The sequence below is a fragment of the Sardina pilchardus genome, chromosome 11 (genome assembly GCF_963854185.1).
Source record: "Sardina pilchardus chromosome 11, fSarPil1.1, whole genome shotgun sequence".
In the NCBI taxonomy this organism is placed as follows: Eukaryota; Metazoa; Chordata; class Actinopteri; order Clupeiformes; family Clupeidae; genus Sardina; species Sardina pilchardus.
In genome coordinates, this window is record NC_085004.1 from 18,404,144 (window position 1) to 18,409,564 (window position 5,421).

The window sequence follows — 5,421 nt, forward strand, 5'->3', positions numbered from 1 at the left end:
AGACCGACCGAAACCTCTGACCTCATGTAAGAGTTCCATCTAAGTGAATATTCCACCCTCATATCATTAGATCACTTCTGGAACTCCTCGCAGCTTTTCACCGAGCCACTCGAGTCGCCGCAGCGCAGTGGCACGTATCCCTCCACCCTCCGCCCGTGCGCACACCCTCTTTCTTCTTCTCCCCACACTCCTGCTTTTCATTATGACTGAATGGTGAGGGGGAAGTGAGATTAAAATGCATTAATTCAGAAAAAAGTACAATCACTCCATTTTCACTGGCTGTGCCACTCTCCTTGGGACAGGCCTGGGTATAAACGCCAGGCCTTGACCTCTTATTTGAATAAGTTAATGCGGCCCACGTGTTTGTGTGAGAAGGATGGTGGGGGAAAACGGCGGCCTATCACTTCTATACAGAAGGCTATGGGGAATTTGATTCCCTTTCATGTGTGGAAGGGAAGGTGTCAGTCTCCTCCTCTCCTCCGGCTCTTTATCAGTGCGTAGCCTCTGACAGCTCCAAGCGGTGCCTTTTTTATTTTTTATTTTTTGGCGGGGTGGGGGCGGTTGTGGTGTTGGGGGGGGGGGGGGGGGGGGGGATTCAGGGGTGCTATTCAGTGCACCTCACTATAGCATGCTGTGATAGAATGCAGGGAAAGAAAGATGGCGTATTGTTTGTGTACAGATACCGCTCTAGTCCCATAAGACGAACATGTTAATAGTTAAAGGCAGAAATGGCACACTGTATTCCCCAACAGTGCTATAAACTCAATAAAATTGCAGAGCTGTACTCAAAGCTGCCATATTGTTCTGGAACCACAAAAGTTTTAAGTTCACTCAACTGGTTTCCCAGTTATTGATTATTTAGAGTAGAGTAGCTCTTAGTATATGAGTAGAACTGACCTCCTAACTCATTTCTTTCAAGAGTGGATTGAAATTACGTCTGACGTAATAATGACGTGCTAGTTCATTGGCTAGGTTCATTTCAACACGGCTTGCAACCACTTTCAACTAACCTACACAAACCAACACAAACCCACAAAAACAAATAATCATTTAAAAATTGGAAATGATGGATGAACTAGTATATGGTTGATTTTGGCGGATGTAAATTAATACACTTTGACATCAGACGAGTTTGCAAGGACTGCTGCGCACCCGGATGTAGACAACAACAACAACATCAAGATCCATCAGCAGCAGCCTTCAAAGGTGCAACGGTAAGAACGCACTTTCATTATTTAATTTATTTGTTTACCGTCTTCCAGCGGGCAGACCTCAGCTAAAGCGTAGGCTATGAAAGAGACCTTTTGTGGGCTAGCTGCATGTTTTAGCGAGTTAACTAAAGTTTGTTGTCTCAGTCAGTCGTCAGCTAGCTAGGTTAGCCAGCCGAGTGAGTGCCTAGCTTACTACTTACAACAACTAGGCTATACCTACAACAACTTTGACAAGATTTTGGGAAAGATTTTTGAACAATTGTAGTCTTCTAACTAATGCCTGCCATTCAAGCTTTACCCAAAAGACTACAATCTTTGACGAATCTTTCCCAAATCTTGTCAAAGTTGTTTGGTTTAGCACTAGCAGTCTATCAACTGTTTCTGCAGCAATGTTTCATACATGACGCTTGGTAATCAAACACATGACACACAGTCCACGCGCTTTATTTAACAATTTATTGGTGGACTAGCTGCCATGGGCTACATGGTTCGCATTAAGTTGCTATCCACAAGTTTCCGCCGCCCCGTGATGCTTTGTGGATACTGGGCCTCATTGAAGTGGCCACTCCACTCGCGCTTTCTATGGGTGGCTCTCAAACTCTCCTCGATCCTCGATGCTCGGTCCTCTAGGCTCGTTCCCACTGATCTAACACTGGATAGACTACCCCATTGTTGCCGCCCCATCATTCCTTATCTAGATCGGTGAGGACGAGGACCGAGGAAGGAAGGGAGGATGTATAAAATACCAAATGAGAGGCACCCCGTGATTCACGCATAGAGCTCCCCAGTCCCGCCCCTCCTCCGAGAGAGGTGCTTGTCCGGAAGTAAAATTCTCATTCATTTCTCCCATTGACTTCTGGAAAAATTCGGATATAAAGAGTTTTAGACCATGCCTTAGGCTAACCAGCTACGATGTGACTCATAAGCATATAACTTATAATTTCGAGTGAAAAAATGAACAGAAAATGTAAAAAAAGCGAAAGGTACAAGACTGTGTACATATCTTAAATTCCGAGATAGAGAACTCAAATCCCAGGATGCTTTGCAAACGTACACACATTTCCAACATTTGCAGCCTAAAGATAGTTTAACATGGATATTAATCTGAGAAAAGAAGATGATTACTTCCTACCGTTTCCATTGAGTAAATTCAACCTTCAAGATGAGAAAACCGTTATTTTTCGGAAGACCACACATCGGTCCTGATCAGCCCTGCAGCCATTTTAAGTTTTGAAGTTCCAGCGAGACGAAGCTGGACGATAGGCGCGGGAAAAGCTGAGTACAGTTTGTTTGGCATTGCCATGGCAACGGCGATCTCTACCAATCAAAGGCTCTGCTTTCATCAGTTTTACACGTTAGGGTGTCGGGTAGTGTAGTACTCTCTCGTTAAATCGTGAATAAAGCATTGTTTTCTCAAAACAAGGTTGATGCCCCCATTAACTTTTGACATCTATATGAGCAGGTATAATCGCTTAGTCACATCGTAGCTGGTTTTAAGTCTACCATGGACGGTTACGATGTTATGGCTTATTCTCCAATTGTCAATGGAGAAATTGTATTGGATTTTTACTTCCGGACAAGGCTGTGGGCGGGACTGGGGAGCTCTATGGACAGTAAATAACAGTTTAAAAAAAATGCATTGGGTGATGACGTTGTAGTAGGCCTTAATTCAGAGAAGTTAAATCGCACTAAAATGAAATTATCTAGGCTTATCAGAGAGGGCGTTCTCGAGAGCGATTACAATTAAGTTTCAAGCCTATCGTTATCCTTGTGTCCCCTGTTAATGCCATTATTGTACATTAGACCTATGTCATCTCCACCACACTTTCTGCCATATCTGTCATTTCCATCACTACACATTTTAAGTTAATCATATGAAAATAATACAACATGCATTTTTGGAAAATTAAAACATATCTGTGTAATATTTAGCCTATTCAAATAATACATTTGGAACCATATATGTTTTGTGGGTTTTTTTTTTTTGAAAACACGTTTTGTTCTGTGATGGAAATTAGGCTACAGGCTTTTGGAATAAATTGGAAAATATATTATTTAGGTAAAATCATCACTGCCACTATTAGGGTAGATAATTAAACCATGCAAAAGTATTTTTATTGAAAATGTTACATTTTCTTAAAATGTCCAGGTCATAGAGTAGCCTACCATGGCCTAGTTGAAGAGTAACCCTGCAGCGGTAACATCTGTCTTATATTAACGTCAATTCCACAGTTTTGTTACACAGATAGGAAGTCAAATTGTAGGCCTAGCTCTGAACTTACTGACAATAGCATGGTCAATGTCAACGTCTGACTCTGATAGGCATGTCTATAGAGGGATATGAAGAGATTGTCTGACTGGCTTTTGTGCTGAAGTGAAATAATAGTCATCATAATAATTTAATTTCTCCTGCAGGACCAGATGGCGCTGTGACATTTTCAGTTCTGTGCAAGGAACCACCATCATGCCATGGTAAGTGATAATTTACTGGTCTTCAATTTACTACTGTCACAATGTAGCCACTGTGTAGCCTATATTATTATAGTAATATTTTGTAAGCATTTATTCACCAATGAGAATAGCCTATAGTCTAACCGTATCCCTTTGCATCTCTCCATGGGGATACACAAAGGCTAGAGTTGAGTGATATTTTTGTATCAAGGAAGGGATAACACCTTAGACTTTAAATTTTATATACCAAAATGGGTTGGCTATGTGGTTATGTGATGCCTTTTCCAAGAAGCTCAGTTACAGTATTTTGTCATTATTGATTAAATCACAATCAGTTTTCAAGGGTCAGCCCATGACCATGCATACACCACTCATGCATTTAAAGGGCTGAGAACCAAAGGGGCGTAAGTGACATTTCACCAACTTAATAGGAGAGCCCAAACAAATCTAACTGCTTCTATATGTTCACAGTTAAAGACCTTTGGTTTTTGTTCAATAATTTTATATTTACAAATATTTTACTTCTATAATTTTGTCAGCTAGAAAGAGCTCTCAGCTTTCAGGTGATATATATAACTCAATTTTGACCAAAATGTCACTTACGCCCCTTTGGTTCTCAGCCCTTGATTTGGACCTTCCAGTCTATCAATGCACTGAAAATTCATCTCTCACGATTTCATAGAAAAACTGAGCAGGAGGTTGTGTCTTGTGTTTACATGTCGCTTGTACTATAGTATTATTTAATATATGCATAGGATTACTATTCTGCTGATTTGTCATTACCATTACCTCACAATCCCTCTCTCTGTCTTGATAGGAAGATGCCGATGTCAACAGCAGACGAACAATTATTCTGCAGGCCCTTCTAATCTTCCTGCAGGATGACCTGGAATGTAAGTTTTTGATTCAACTGTGTGTCCTCTTTCACTCTTTCCTTTTTTCTTAGTTTATCTTCTCTGTATATCTCACTATATTTCTATTTAACCCTCTCTGATACTACATTGCAACCAAAAGACAACAACCACAACCATCTTCCTAGCCACCAGAATAGCAATTAAATCATACTACAGGATGTCATATTTGGGACTTTTCATTCACTGGTATTTCATATTATATGAAATACACATATACAGTATGTGTAGTGTTTGTAATGTATGTAGTGTTTTTCACTGACTACTCTACTCATTAACTAATTACTGTCATGTTCTTCAGGCAGAAGAAATTGACCTGCCTGACCTCTCGAATGCAGCTGTATCTATTCTCACTGTCTCAAGTGATACGGACTCCCTTGTGAAGTTTGGTCATGCTATCCATTCTATAGTTCTTGAGGGAGCTATTGTTGAGTGATATAACGGAGTTGACAGATGCGTTAATTTTACTGTTTGCCTTAATTTATGCACTTCATGTCAATTATCCAAAGCAATTGTCTTACGCATTTAATTTCATTCAAAAATTATAATAGGTTTGGATGACCTGAAGTCGTTACCTCCTAGACTACTTAGCCTTAAAAATGAATTGCTGATGATGGATGAGTATGCAGTCTGTTTTCCAAATCTCATTGTTGGTAGTGCCAGCATTTTAATACTCAAGCAAGCAATGAAGTGAAGTTTTTTTTTTGTTTTGTTTTTTTTTTACTTTTTATTTATGTTGGCCTTATTATTTTTGTTATTTGAGTATTTGTACCTTTGTTGACGAAATGGTTGTTATTTCTTTGATTTTTTTGTAATAACCCCATTGCTGGGGAGGTTGTTCTGTTAGA

General features: G+C 40.0%; 1 long non-coding RNA gene across 1 annotated transcript; it reads left to right on the forward strand.

Annotated features, from left to right (window-relative positions):
• Positions 1-953: 953 nt before the first annotated feature.
• On the forward strand, positions 954-4,556 carry LOC134096238 (uncharacterized). The gene is made up of 3 exons (XR_009940731.1): positions 954-1,214; positions 3,627-3,683; positions 4,480-4,556. It is a non-coding gene; the product is annotated as an uncharacterized LOC134096238 (long non-coding RNA).
• Positions 4,557-5,421: the final 865 nt, after the last annotated feature.